Genomic DNA, 15616 nt, shown 5'->3' with positions numbered 1-15616 from the left:
GAAAAATAAAATGAAACATAAATCTAGTTGGAATCCAATGCAAAGTGGACACACAACTAGACTGTGCCAGGTGACATGAAAGTGACAGCATAAATCATACTGCTTTGGGTACACGGTGCCATTCAGATCCATGGCTGTTGTCTGCATACTTTGTCTCTTGGTCTGTGTTTAGAAATACGGTGGTACATTATCACTCTCAACACTCCACACTTCACACTGGGTGATAGATATTAGCTATGAACACAGCAAGAATCTTAAATCTAGCAAGTCTCCTTGTCCTTTCTTTTAGTTCTACACTTAAAATAAAATGCTGCATTCCAAAGAGATAAGCATACCTTTTTCTTATATCTTCTTATCTCTCCTGTGCTTTCCGAAAAAATATCAAAGCTTCCAACATTAGAGTTTATATTCAAGTATCTCAAAATATGAGTTTTTTCCTCAAGTTTTTGTCATATATACTAGGGTTTAGGTTTTTGGGAATATCATAAAAGTAAATATCATCACATAATATCAAGAATATATGATCATATCTGCTGTGTGAGTGCAAGTGGATAGCTTTTTGCCTCTTGGATAAGTGGTATCTAAGTTTGCCAGAGTTTTACAGTGATTTTTTGTTTTATTTTGCTTTTACCTAGAAACCTTTTATTTAAGGTATACAAACTTCATGCATTACATATATACAAATTTAGGAACATAGTAATTCTTACCATTGTTCTCTTCTGCCCGCCCACACTTCCACCCTTCTTCCTCCTCCCTCTTCTATTCTTATTCTTATTTTTTTAACAAAGATCTATTTTCAGTTAACTTTATACACCTAAGATTAACCCTACACTAAGTAAAGAGTTCAACAAATAGTATGAAGAAAAAAAAAAAAAACACTGTTCCTCAACATTTGAGACAAGGGCTGTTCAACATCACATTTTAAAGTGTCAATTTCACTTTTTATAGATTACCTTTTAGGTAGAACATATGCTATTTGTCTTTTGGGGACTGGCTTATTTCACTAAATACAATAGTTTCCAATCGCATCCATTTTGTTGTAAATGGCAGGATTTCATTTTTTTGTACTGCTGTGTAGTATTCCATGGTGTGTGTATATGTGTGTGTGTGTATTTGTATAATTATATAATTAAATAAATTATTTATTTATCCAGTCTTCAGTTGATAGACATCTGGGTTGATTCCGTGCCTAGCTAATGTGAATTAAGCTGCAATAAACATGAGGGTACAGATCACTCTTGAATATGCTGATTTATTTTGGGTAAATTACCAGGAGTGGAATGGCTGGGTTATATGGTAGGTCTATATTCATAATTGAGAAGTATCTCCATACTGTCTTCCACAGTGGCTGGACCAGTTTACATTTCTACCAACAATGGAATATGGTACCTTTCCCCCCACATCCTTGCCAGCATTTGTGATTTATTATATGAGAGCCATTATAAATGGGGTGAGGTGAAACCTCATTGTGGTTTTTTTGTGAAGTTAATATATATCCATACTCTGAGATGGCTGCAGTCAGTGCTTTATGACAAAGATATATTATGATTGCATCTTGGTCTTTGTTAGTTATCTAATATGCTTCTGGGTAATTATAGAAGGCAATACAGCCATTGTGCTGTAAACTATAAAGAAATGCCTCTGCTTTTTGATAGCACAGATTCATTGCTTAGAATGTATTCAAAAATTAAACTCTTACAGTCTCCAGATTTCCTATAACCTACTAGTGTCCATGAAAATGAGACCACAGAGATCATTTAGTGTCAATTATAACAAACCTGGGTAACAGAGAGAACAGAAGATATCTCCTTTGATTTGTCTTGAGGTTTTTTGTTTTTTTATAATTCTGTTTCTAGTCACACATAATTAAATTTATTTCAAAGTCAAAGTGTGGTCTCTAGCCATCCACAGCTATAATGGGGAGAAAAATGGAGGCCAGAGTTACTTAACTTTTGTAATCATACTTCATGGTTATTGCAAAATAGTTATGGAATCCCAAACTACATACTGTTAATTTAGAAATACTTCAGTAGGTGTGGCATTGAGCTCTGAACTCTATATAGGTATGTCTTCTTCAGTCAAAATACTTATTTATGAACATTGTAATAACCATTAATATAGTATCTGGGTATATAGCATTTCATTTACTTTTTGCTTTAAATAACCAATGGTGTAGAAATGGTTGCTTTCTTTCCATTTGAAATCTGACAAATTATCTAGTCTTGAAGGTGAAGACCAGATTATTTTGTTTTAAATCTTGACATTTACTATAGTTAATTAATTCTTTGTGGAAGAATTAGTAATTACTCTGAGGAGATGCTAACAGGAATACTCAGATTTTGAAGTGAAGCTTGCATTTATTGATAGAACATTCTAATCTCTTCTAACTCTAGCTCTCTTGCCATCTTGTTTTCTTTGATTAGTACGATTGGTTTGTAATAGCTATTTGCATATTAGGACTATTAATCTTATTATAATAGTACAGAAAATGGTGTCTCATTTTGTCATTTGTGTTTCATTCTCGTATATGATGCTGTTACAAACAGAATTATTAGTTTCAGTGGTGATATCTATCAATATTTTTCTTCATTCATTCTAGTTTTTGTCATAGTCTTATAAACGCCTCCAAGCTGTGAAACCACAGCTTAGGGCACCTGCATCCCATATCAGAGTTCCTGATTCAAGTCTTGACTCCTTGGCTTACAATCTAGCTTTGTTCTACTATCTACCCCAGGAAGTAGAAAGTAATGGTTCAAGTAATTAGCTCCCTGTTACCAACATGGGAGATTCAAGTTGACTTCTAGGTTCCTGACTTCAGTCTGGCCCCACCTTATTGTTGTGCACAATTGGAGAGTGAACCAGCAGATGGACAGTGAACCAGCAGATGGACAGTCTCATTTGTTTCTTCCCTCTCTCTCTCTTCCCCCACTTCCCCCCACCACCTTTGAAATACGCTTGATCAGTCCTTGCCCTGACTGTTGATGAACAACTTAATACGTTATCCCTCTTAGTATTTTTTGTTTGTTCTACTTAATACTGTTGGTTGAATACTGTAATCAATACACAGTTATTCTCAAGTGTTGAAACTTAACTGAAAAGTGATTGCTATTAAATATAAGAGTGGGAATAAGAGAGGGAAGAGATGTGCAATTTGGGACATGCTCAAGCTGACTTACCTCAAATGGTAGAGTTAGAAACATACCAGGGGATTCCAATTCAATCCCATCAAGGTGGCATGTACCAATGCCATCTCACTAGTCCCAGTGATCAATTTCTGTTCACAATTGATCATAATGATAGGCCTAAGAGCCAAAGGGAGCACACAAACAAGACTAGTGTCTGCAAATACTGGCAGATAGAGTGAAAAAGGGAGAGAACGATCCAACATGGGAAGCGAGATACACAGCAGACCCATAGAATGGCAGATGTCCTAAACAGCACTCTGGCCTCAGAATCAGCCTTTAAGGCACGCGGATCTGGCTGAAAAGCCCATGAGAGTATTTCAGGCATGGAAAGCCAAGACACTCTGGCAAAATAAAATAAAATAAAAAACCTAAATGAAAGATCTCCGCGAGTGAGATCCCAGTGAAAAGAAGAGGTCATCAAAGAAGGAGGTACCTTTCTTTGAAGGGAGGAGAGAACTTCCACTTTGACCATGGCCTTGTCTAAATATGATCAGAGTTGGTGAACTCAAAAGACTTCCATAGCCTTGGCAGCTCATGACAAGAGCCTAGGGTGATTACTGATGCCATAAACAAGAGTGTCAAATTGTTAAGTCAACAGCAGGAGTCACTGTGTACTTATTCCTCATGTAGGATCTCTGTCCTTAATGTGCTGTACATTGTGATTTAATGCTATAACTAGTACTCAAACAGTATTTTTCACTTTATGTTTCTGTGTGGAAGCAAACTGTTGAAATCTTTACTTAATGTATGCTAAACTGATCTTCTGTGTATAAAGAGAATTGAAAATGAATCTTGATGTGAATGGAAGGGGGAGGGAGAGGGAAAGGGGAGGGTTGCGGGTGGGAGGGAAGTTATGTGGGGGGAGCCATTGCAATCCATAAGCTGTACTTTGGAAATTTATATTCATTAAATAAAAGTTAAAAAAAAGAAATACAATGAAAATAAATAATAATTTAAAAGTACATCTCTATCTCAATAGTAAATTTATATTCACCACTCTTCGATTAGCTTTCAGATTTTTAAAATCATCTATTTCTGGGCACCCTATTCTATCACCACATCCTTTGTCACCACTTGATAGTAACTAGAAATTAAGTCTCTTGTTCATTCCACATAAAGTGTAAGTGGCATCCTTGCTCAGCAACCTCTGGCATGCTCAACTTCTCTCACAATTGACTCTCATTTGGTGAAGATTTATTGACATTTCCAGGGTGAGTTTTAATCCTAACATTATTAAGGCTTTCTAAGCAAGGACAAGCTATGTTTTTGGATTAAAACTGAAAATGCTAGGATTTATGAAGGTGGTAAAATAGCCCAGATAGGTTCTGGTGGCATTTGCTCTCCTCTGTATTTTCAGACTTTGCCTTTAACTGACTTTAAAGTGCTTTTTTAAGTATCATCTGCTATATTTTGTGATTTTGTTGTCATGAGGCAGAAGAGGATTGTTTTCATGCTGCATTGACTTGGAAAGACTTCAAGGATGGGAGTATTATGATACAGTCATTTTATCTGAAGTGACCCTGGCATGGCATTCCTTTGTTTTAGTTTCATAATTCAAAGCTTGTTGGGCATTAAGGTGTCAATAGAACCAGTTTGATGAGGTTTGTATACCTCCAAAAATTTTTTTTTAACTTTTATTTAATGAATATAAGTTTCCAAAGTACGATTTATGGATTACAATGGCTTCCCCCACATACCGTCCCTCCCACCCACTACCCTCCCCTTTCCCACTCCCTCTCCCCTTCCATTCACATCAAGATTCATTTTCGATTATCTTAATATACAGAAGATCAGCTTAGTATACATTAAGTAAGGATTTCAACAGTTTGCTCCCACACGAAACATAAAGTGAAAAATAATAGATGATTTTTTTAAATGATGATGAAATCAGATCAGACCTATTGTCATGTTTAATCCCAGTGAGAGTCAAGTTGGGAGTTGAAATTTCTTTTTTTTTTTTTTACAGAGGATCAGTTTAATATACATTAAGTAAAGATTTCAACAGTTTGCACCCCCATAGAAACACAAAGTGAAATATATTGTTTGAGTACTCGTTATAGCATTAAATCTCAATACACAGCACATTAAGGACAGAGATCCTACATGAGGAGTAAGTGCACAGTGACTCCTGTTGTTGACTTTACCAATTGACACTCCTGTCTATGGCATCAGTAGTCTCCCTATGCTCCAGTCATGAGTTTCCAAGGCTATGGAAGCCCTCTGAGTTCTCCGATTCTTATCTTGTTTAGACAAGGTCATCGTCAAAGTGGAGGTTCTCTCCTCCCTTCAGAGAAAGGTACCTCCTTCTTTGAAGACCTGTTCTTTCCACTGGGATCTCACTCGCAGAGATCTTTTGCCAGAGTGTCTTGCCTTTCCATGCCTGAAATACTCTCATGGTTTTTGAAACCTAATTCCTGTTGTAGGATTAGGAGGAGGGCCTTTTGTGAAGTGACAATCATGACTCTGGCTCCAAGAATGGAATTAGTTTCCTTATAAAAGAAGTTAAAGGGAACTGCGTTAGCCAAACTCCACCTTGCAAGGATGCTGCAAAAGGACAGCATCTGTGACACCTTTAGCAGGCAACCGGTGTGATGGCACCCTGACCTTGAACTTCTCAATCTCTGAGACTGTGGGACATAAATTTTTGTTGTTTGTAAAGAACTCAGTCTAAAGCATTTTGTTATATCAGGTCATGTGGACCAAGACACAGCTATTCCATGTCAACTGGATAGTGAGGCTAACAAAAGTAGAAAAAGAAAGGAAGGAAGGAAGGAAGGAAGGCAGGCAGTCAGAAAGGAAGGTGAAGGAAGGCGAAGGAAGGCAAGAAGAGAGATAGATGGGAAATATTCCTGTTTCCATGCATGCCTAAGCCTTGGTAGTGACTTCAGATATTAAATAACCTGTCCCCTGGATGATATTTACTCAGAAACTAATTGTCAAAGGTAAACTCCATCCATGAAGGTCTTCTTTAGCAGCACCTTGGGACTGGCTTACCTGCCAAAGGCCATTCTTCCTAGCCTATTTGCACTGGGAATTAAGTTTCAACATAAATTTTGGAAGGGACAAAACATTCAAATCATAGCAAGCCTTGTTTTCTATTTCCTAATTCTAATTCCAGGATTCTTTCCGTGCTACTTAAAAAAAAAAAAAAGCCATCCAGCATATGTATCTTATTTCTTGATGGTAGTAGACATGTGGACAAAGGTCAACTGTATAGTTCGCTTTAGTTGTAATAGCAGTAAGTAATTAAACTGAAAACATTCCTACTTATGTTCATGAACACTTGTATCCTCTATTTTATATACTCTATATTATACTTTGAATTGCTTTATAAGTTTACCAGTGATAAATCAAATCAAAAAAGGTCTTTAGGTAAATAATACCTTTGAAGTTTTTTTTTAAATCAAAAAGACTTGTAGACATTTTTTCTGTATGAATTAATATTTTATTTACAATGAATACGAATACTTACTTTTTTGCTCAGCCTCAATTATGATTATATTATGTGTTTTTATTATTTATTCAATCACCTCTGGTGGTAATTCTCTTTGTTTGCCTACTTTATGGGTTAAAAGTATGAGTGCTGGGTTCAGGCCAATAAGCCTTTTTTTACAGTCTACAGCTTTGCTACCATACTCCTCTCTGTAAGGAAAAGGATGAGTTTACATGAGTGATGCTAGGTGTGTTTGCAAGTATAAAGACTATATGAGCCTAATCCCACTTCCCAGAAAGGGGGCCATAAGAGAAATTCTCTATTTCCCCCTCCCCTTCACCTTTCTCTCCCCCTCCCCTCCCCCTCCCCTTCACCTTTCTCTCCCCCTCCCCTCCCCCTCCCCTTCACCTTTCTCTCCCCCTCCCCTCCCCCTCCCCTTCACCTTTCTCTCCCTCTCCCCTCCCCCTCCCCCTGCCCTTCCCCTCCTCCTCCCTCCCTCTCCCCTTCCCCCTCCCCCCATCTCTCTCCCAACATGCTTCACAGACACTCTATGGCTTCTGTTGTCTTGCAGCAGCTTCCTAGCATGGCCATAAAGCTCTACATGTGTAAACTTAATTGGAATAAGTAATGGCTTTTCTTTGTTTTATACCATCTTTTAGCCCCTTTATTTTATTTATTTATTTATTTATTTATTTATTTTGACAGGCAGAGTGGACAGTGAGAGAGACAGAGAGAAAGGTCTTCCTTTTGGTTCACCCTCCAGTGGCTCCCGCGGCGGGTGCACTGCGCTGATCTGATGGCAGGAGCCAGGTGCTTCTCCTGGTCTCCCATCGGGTGCAGGGCCCAAGCACTTGGGCCATCCTCCACTGCACTCCCGGGCCACAGCAGAGAGCTGGCCTGGAAGAGGGGCAACCGGGACAGAATCCGGCGCCCCGACCGGGACTAGAACCCGCTGTGCTGGTGCCGCAAGGTGGAGGATTAGCCTAGTGAGCCGCGGCGCCGGCCCAGTCCCTTTATTTTTATCTCCCTTTAATTTGCTTCAGTGGCTAAAAATTCAGGATGAGTAGCAAGGGGTTAGAACCAAGTACATGCAGATGCTTAATCATCCCTGTGCCCTCTCAGACAAAGCATTCCTGGCTGGCAGTGTCTTCTCAGGCACCCAGCACCATCCCTTCCATCTGAAACATAGTGTTTAGATTTGTATTTCCCTGATGGCTAGTGACACTGAACAATTTTTTTCATGTCTCTGTTAGCCATTGAAATAAGCCAGGCCCAAAAGACAAATGCCATGTCTTTTTCCTGATCTGTGGTAACTAATACATTACTAAAAATGTACTTTTTAGGAGTGAAATTGACATTTTGAGATTTGATTATTGTTTACAACCCTTGTCTCAATGGTTGAGGAGCAATTTTTTTTCTTACTATTTATTGAACTCTTTGCTTAGAGTAGGGTTAATCTTAGGAGTGTAAAGTGGACTGAAATCAGATCATTGTAATAATTAAGAGTAAGAATAGGAGAGTAAAGAGGAGGAAGGGTTGGAGCATGAGTGGGAGGGAGAGTAGTGTGGGAAGTAACAACCTGCTCCTAAATTTGTATGTATGAAATACATGAAACTTATTTACCTTAAATAAATAAAAGAAAGGAAAAAAGAAAAAGGAAAAAGGGAGGGGATGGGAAGGGAAGGAAAGGAAAGAGACAAGCCAGCAGAACTCTGATTTTTACAGAGATCTCGAAAGGTGGATACTAGCCCATCCTGGCTATGAGCATTTTCCACAACTACCCTACATAATACCTCACTGAAAGTTGAACTCACCAAGCCATGAAGTGTGATCAGAATATTTTGTTTTATTGGTTTTTTATTGAGTCACTTAGCATCCTAAAACAGTGAAAACAGTTCTTAAAAGTGTCTACATTACACAAAGCAATAACTTAAACCTTTGTTTTTTTTCTTAATTATGTTTTTTTTTTTCAACTTGACTTGAGTTTCTTGTTGGAAACAGTTCTTTAAAAAATGAGAAAGGGAGGAAGGAACAAATGAGAGAAAGGAAGGAAGGGAGGAAGAAAGAAAAATATCCTAACACTGATTTTACTCTTTGTCTCATTACTATAAGAAATTAGATGGAAAAACCCAGCTTCATAAGCCTCCCTTACTACTCTGTATCAGCAATGTGTAGATTCTTTACATGTTCTTAACAGACAGAGAGCAGGACTGCATGGCAGCCTGGGACAAAGCACCATATGGGTGGGATGTGGTGAAGGATGATGAGTGCAAGTGAGGGTTGGGAGAGGAGATGTCACAGCTTGTCAATCTTTTCCCAAGAGGAAGCCCTGATGACAGGGGAATGATTAAAATGGCACATTTGGGGTCTCCGGGCATGGAGAAAGCATAAACAATAACTAAGAATTCAATGGCAAACTCTCAAGGGAAGGAGTGAAAACAAAAGGAGCTGGGGATTGGGTTGAAGCACAGCCCTCCTGGAATTGGGGGAAGATGCCAGGCAGCGACACTGATGCGAAAGGTGATTAAAGATGGCCTCACAAAGCCTGGGAACAGCGACAGCTGAAAAGAACACAATGATAAGTAAACAAACAAACAAAAAATACAGAGAAAGAAAAGAAAAAGACCTGAAATGAATGAAACTCTAGTGGGATCAGAAATATGAGATGATGTTTTCACAAGGACAGAAAGTTGTGATTTGATTTTTTTCTGTAATTTGATATACAGAAATAAGAAGAACATTGAGGTGAGCAAATACTGTCCTTACGTAGAGGAAGCACCTTGTCCATTGCTTACATGGTCTGTCGGATTTAGCTCAAGTGCTTGCCAGTGACTTTCTGTTAGGGTTCCTAGATCTTCAGTTAGATGAGAACCTGAACTGGGAAAAACAGCCATTCTTCTCCCTCAATCTAAAAACAGAGGAATAATAACCTTAACAGCTTATTGACTATAAATCTTATGCTAAGTATGATCAATAACCTTTAAATTTTCTTTCTCATAATCACTTAACAACTTTGTAAATTGAATATTTTAGATCAGTTTTTAAATGTGAAAAGTACAGTATAGAGGAGCAAGATAACTTTTTAATTCACACAATCACAGAGCATCAGAGCAGGGATCCAGTGTTGCTGCCATCTGAATACTTCCACACTCTGTTTCCATATATTATTCAAGCATCCTATAATCTTAGTCCAACTCGGATGTACTCTTTAAAAGACACTTTCCTAAATAAGTAGTTTGGAAATAAGGAAGTTGTTAAAAGTGTATCACATGTGCAAATTGTACATCCTACAATGTACGTATCTAACCATAAAAACCTTTAGTCACATGTGTTGGTGGGCTAGTCTACCAGATATTTTCTTTCCTAATATTATCTGAGCAGACCTCAAGCTCTGAGAGCTACAGTTAAGTCTGCTGATATGGAAATGCTTCTCGGAATTTGTTTCTAAGCTTATCTGTCTCTGGGTGGCCGGAGGAAATCCTTAGTATACAACCTTTACCTGGCAATGCCCTTTGATGTGTGGTTCTGAGAAGAGAATCACACTTTTGATCACAGACCCTCAGGTCCTCTGCTGGATACACGGGTCAGCCCAGTCCAAAGTTACAGGCTTCTTTTTTGCTTCTTAATGAATGCCTTCATTCCCGTAGGTCCTATTCCTATATGACTTATCTTCTACATTGTTTGGCGCATAGTTGGATTTCAGAGCAGTTGTTATGCATTTCCCTAGCTTTTTTTTTTTTGGCTCAAAATGAAATATGCTTACCTTAAACCTGAATTCCCTTGAAACCTTTCTATAAGTGCAGTTTTTTATGTACTTTGTAATTGATTAGATTATGATTAGCATAACTGGCTTGCAATAACAGCTCAGTACGTTCCTAGTGTACATACTCAAGTTCCCTCTTTATAATGTTCTGAAAGGAAATTTTATAGCTAAAATCTAAACACAATTTCACAAAATTACAAGAATTTTCACTTAGCTAATCCTGGAAGAATATATTGAGTGCCTACAATGTGAATAATGTATACTGTGTTAGGGGAATAGAAGTAGTACACAGTTTAGACTTTGTTCTTACTTTATTAGAGAGTATCATTGAGCATAGGATATAAAAAAGTGACTAGACCACTGCAGTGCGGGTTACAGCCCTAGCAAGAGTGTTCTTCGTCTTCTACTGTGAAAGCCCACAATAGAGGAGCCTAAGCCAGGATAGAGATCACAGAGGTGACAGGTAAACTGAAATAGAAAGGAGCAGCCCAGGTCCAGGGGCAAAGCAATTGAAGGGAGGTATTCCAACTCATGTTGCTGCACATGAAGGAGGCAGAAGTGAAGAGTGAGGTCTTCATGGTGAGCGAGCTCAGGGTGGAGAGCTAACAGGTAATGAGGATACAGGTCAGCAACTAAAGCCTCTGTAGCCTCCTCAAGCCAGTTCCCCAACCGCAGAGACACTCATCTGAGTACTTTCTCAACCTTGACCTGGCTCAACACAATGAGAAAGTAGGACTGGACGGAGTGGTGATGTTGAAGGAGGGAGAAGAGAGATCCTTGAGGAGAAAGCTGAGCAGGGAGAATTGTTGAGCTGGCTTTGCTTTCTGGCATTCAGAAAGGGATTGAGCATTGCTTCACACAGTACATTGCACACAGTAATTCTTCAATGATTATCATATGGATTAATGACAGGAAGCATCGATTTATTTTACCAAAGTTCAGAATGATAATGAATGATCCTTTTCATTAGCACTATTACTTTGAGAGTTCATTAGCATTAGAAATTAAATAGGTTGTAAGAAAAAATGTTCTGATATTTACCAGAAATTTAGAATGGAATCAATTTGTAAGTAAAAGTATCTCAAACTTTTTATTTGTCTTAATGTGCCTCCCATATGTCCTGTTTCTGAGAGCAAAAATCCATAGCATTAAAATAAATAATACTTACTTTTAAGTATAACAGTAGAAACTTAATAAGCATTTAATAAATATTGGTTTTTCATTTTCATATAGTACCTCAAATTATTTTATATAAATATTAACATTTAATAGCATAGAGTATATTACCCTCATTTCATGCTAATTTTGAATGTAAAATGGTTCCAAATTACTGTTTTTGAAAATTCCATTAAGTTCACAATTTATTACATCAGAAGTCATGATTCTTTGAATTTTTAAAATAATTGGAATTTGTAGGAACAATTTTTTTATAATTCTCAACCTTAACTAAGCACATTTGAGAGGGAAGTTTGTGAAGTTACTTTATGCCCTTTAAGTATTTTAAACCATAATTTGAGTTTTATGTCCGCTACTTCATTTAGACAACAGAATGCTAGAGTTTGATGTCCAGAGGACTGCAACAAGAAAAAGAAACTAAAAAGGAAAAAAAAATTAGATGTTTTCCTAGGACAGTTAAAAGTTCCAATCCTTTGGCCAATGGCATCTATTTATACTTTATTTGTATTATATCTTCCAACTAATATGGACACACAGCTAATAAAAAGCTAGTTGACTTGGTGGCCATATTTGCAGCATTTTAGTTGGGAACATGGGGATGTAAAAAGAAAATAAATCTATTGGCTTGAGGTTTAATAAAAATATTTTCATTTTTATGAATACACCTTATCTTTCCTATTCCTTATAGAGAATGAAGATAATATACTATTAATGAGCTCAAGGAGAAATTAATGTCCATAAAGACCATATAGTAAAAATATGAAAGAAAAATGTCTTCAATAGCTAGAAAGATTATGGCTTCACAGAAAAATTAACCCAATAACATAATGGTTATCAAAGCTATTGAACTGGACATAACCAATTTTTTTTCAAAACCATTATTTGGATTTGTATTATCTTTGGAAATAATATACTTTTCCTGAATTTTTCTGATAAAATTTTTCAAAAAAATGTTCTTTAAGTAAAGGACAATGTTGTTATATGTGTCAAATTCAACCCTTCTTCTCCATGACAACAGATAAAGAAGCTGTAACCATGGCAATGGTAATGGACCAGAGAGATTAGGGACAGACAGGAGATTAGGCCTCCCACAGCAAAGAAAGGAAGTCCTGATTGGTTTTTTATTAAGACCTTATTTGAAGACAAGTTTTTGTTGAGAGAAAGCAGGGAGGATTAGTAAGAACAAAATTAATTTCCCTGTAAAACGTAAGAAGCCACTCCTTTGTTAAAAAATACCCCACCCTTTTCATATAACAACTGTTTAAATAGAGGTAAAGAGTCTGTGATTAATTCTATTCTGAGTTTTGACTTTGCCATGTGTTTGTATGAAAGCTGCATGTGAGAAGATGCTCCCAGAGGCCTACAGCGAGGAGAATCTATCCATATGCAAATCACATTGCCCTGTTTCTTGGCAATCCCTGGAAAAGTGCAGAAGCCAACTCATTTCTAATGGTGATGTCATGAATGAATGAGGAACACTTGGAGAAAAAGGATTTGAAAACTTCTGTCCTTTTAAAACATATTTTCTAACTTCTTGAAAATTCTCAACATGATTTTTCCAAGTCATAATTAAGCACATTTAAAAAAATTTTCTAAATAAAAAAACCTCACAAATCTCACTAGGTTCTCATTTTGATTAATCTGATGAATTGTAAATTTATTCCATTCTGAGTATGAATGATGTTTATTATTTCAGATATTGCAAATTAAGAGGGGATTTATTATTTCTTAAATAACAGATTTATAGAAATGAGGGTGTTTGGCCAAATGGTTAGTATACGTTTCCATTGAAAGGATTTTTGCAAATCAATTCCTTAAAAGCTATAACTGAGACAAATGTGCCCTGACAGTGTATCAGAGCCACACACTGACCAACTGAGGTACTAGCACTCATTTAAACCTTGTACCCTGAAAGGTTTTTAAGTTTCATTTTAATGCATGTTTCTTTGAGTAATTATCAGTAGAAATCCTACTTTTCAATAAGGGTACCCACTCAGTGTTTTTTTAGATATTCAGTTAATGGTTGCAGAGCGGTGGGTAGATAAATATGCCAACTTGCTTCCCTTGGGGATGGATGACCTAAGGCATATCTTCCACTAACTTCCATGGGATTTCCCTTGAGTTTCCCAAAGTGGTAACCAACCAGATAACTCATTCTTTTATAGGACTCCTTCCCTGCCCTGTTTTAGCTTACAACTCCCCACCAGTGTTCCCGGGATCACATCTCAAATAAAGTATTCATCAATAAATCTTTTCTGAAGCCATATCTGTGAGGGATGCCAAACAGAGACAAATGGTTAAAAAGAACCAGGCCAGCAAGCAAGCTAAGAAATCTGGAATATGTCCTGTGGTAAAGAGTAGAGACTTATCTGTATAAAGTTAATTGAAAATATATCTTTGTAAAAAATAAGAATGAGAATAGGAGAGAGAGGAGGAAGAATGGTGGGAGTGTGGGCAAGAGGGAGGATAGGGTGGAAAGAATCAATGTGTTTCTAAACTTGTGTATATGAAATGCATGAAGTTTGTTTACCTTGTGTAAAATGTTTTTAGATTTAAAAAAAGAATAGAGACTTAGACTTGTATGCCCTTGAATGCTATGAACCAATGTATAATTATGAGGAAGGCTGAATTAAAATAAGACCTGAAACATGGGTGGGGATTCTAGTGAAACGGTGTGACGGTTTAAGTCACACCGTTTGTATGTCAGTAAAGATATAATAGGGTAGATTTGCATGATATCCAGAAAGGGGACCATATTATTTTGAAAGGGAAGGAATGTCAGAAATTTGTAGGGGATGCATTTTGGGTTCCTGGACTGAACATTGAAAGGGGAGCGTAGAAACAACTGGGATAAGCAGCCTGCAAGGGAAGTAGAATAAGAGAGAAATAATAGGTTCTCCCCGTTTTTATAATTTGAGTTTTTTACAATGTGTAAAAAACAAGAGTTTTACCAAGCAGTTTAATATTATCCATATTCCTGAGAGTGATGCTGCATATGCAGTCATCAATCTTTGCCTCTCCCCCATCATTTTGCTACAAAAGATTGACAAACTTGCTCCCAATATTCCATTTATCTCAAATACTGTGCTGATCAGGGAAGCACAGGGTAATGTTTATTCACAAAGAAGCAGTCAGAGAATCTATGAAGCCAGAAATAACTTTGAAAGCTTTTGACCATTCTTTAAAATCTCTCTTTGTCTGAGTAACTAGTAAGTACTGTAAATTGACATTGTTTCTAGATTCACTGGAAAAGTAAATATTTTCATCCCCGTCCTATAGAAATGTATTTTTTTCCCAGGTCACAGGAGTTTGGTTTATGGTAGGGATAACAACCCAGCCAGCATCTGTATAAAGAGAGTTCAAGAGTAGAGATAAACTTCAATGAAAAAAGGCAATAAAAGACAATTTGAAGACTATATTTAGGAAAATGAACATTTTGGTTAGACATCACTGGTCAAAATGAAACAAAAAGAAAACAGATATTCAGCAAAGAAAAATTATGAAATACACATGTTAAATTCACACACAAATCCATAATTAATAGAAAATTTCAATTGTAGATTATAAACACCCCAAATATTTGAAAAAGAAAATTTCCAATCAAGAATGATTTACAGTTATCCCTATGAATAGTGATTATTGAATTCTGCTAAAAGAGTGATACACTACTATCACAGTGCAATTGTTTATGTATTGTAGAATTTTTTTCTGTCATCTCCTTTACCAGCAGGTAGTCCATGAGAACTTCTTTTTGCTAGATCCTGGGAACTTTAAAATTGTTGCTTTAGATTTTCTGTGATCCTAAAATATAAATAAATACATTACTTCCAATTGTATCAAAAGCAATGTAAACAAACTAAGTAATACAAGGTTTTATTATAGCAACTTGATTACCTGAGGCATCTATCAATACCTTGAGCTTCATGGCTATGTTACAGAATGTTGGAGGTCTCCATTGCATTTTCAGATTAGTTTTGCTAAACTCCTTGACAATTTATGTACAATTTTGTGGCTATGTCTTTTCTACTATGAAACACATTTTAACTTATCAATATTTTA

At 36.8% G+C, this 15616-nt stretch overlaps 1 protein-coding gene across 2 annotated transcripts in view; it reads left to right on the top strand.

The window, feature by feature from the left end:
- DCC (DCC netrin 1 receptor) overlaps positions 1–15616 on the top strand; it is a 1216740-nt gene that overhangs the window by 826035 nt on the left and 375089 nt on the right. The window lies entirely within an intron of this gene.

This window comes from Oryctolagus cuniculus, chromosome 10 (assembly GCF_964237555.1).
Source record: "Oryctolagus cuniculus chromosome 10, mOryCun1.1, whole genome shotgun sequence".
In the NCBI taxonomy this organism is placed as follows: Eukaryota; Metazoa; Chordata; class Mammalia; order Lagomorpha; family Leporidae; genus Oryctolagus; species Oryctolagus cuniculus.
Note: the sequence above shows the minus strand (reverse complement) of the source record. Positions and strands in the feature narration are given on the sequence as shown.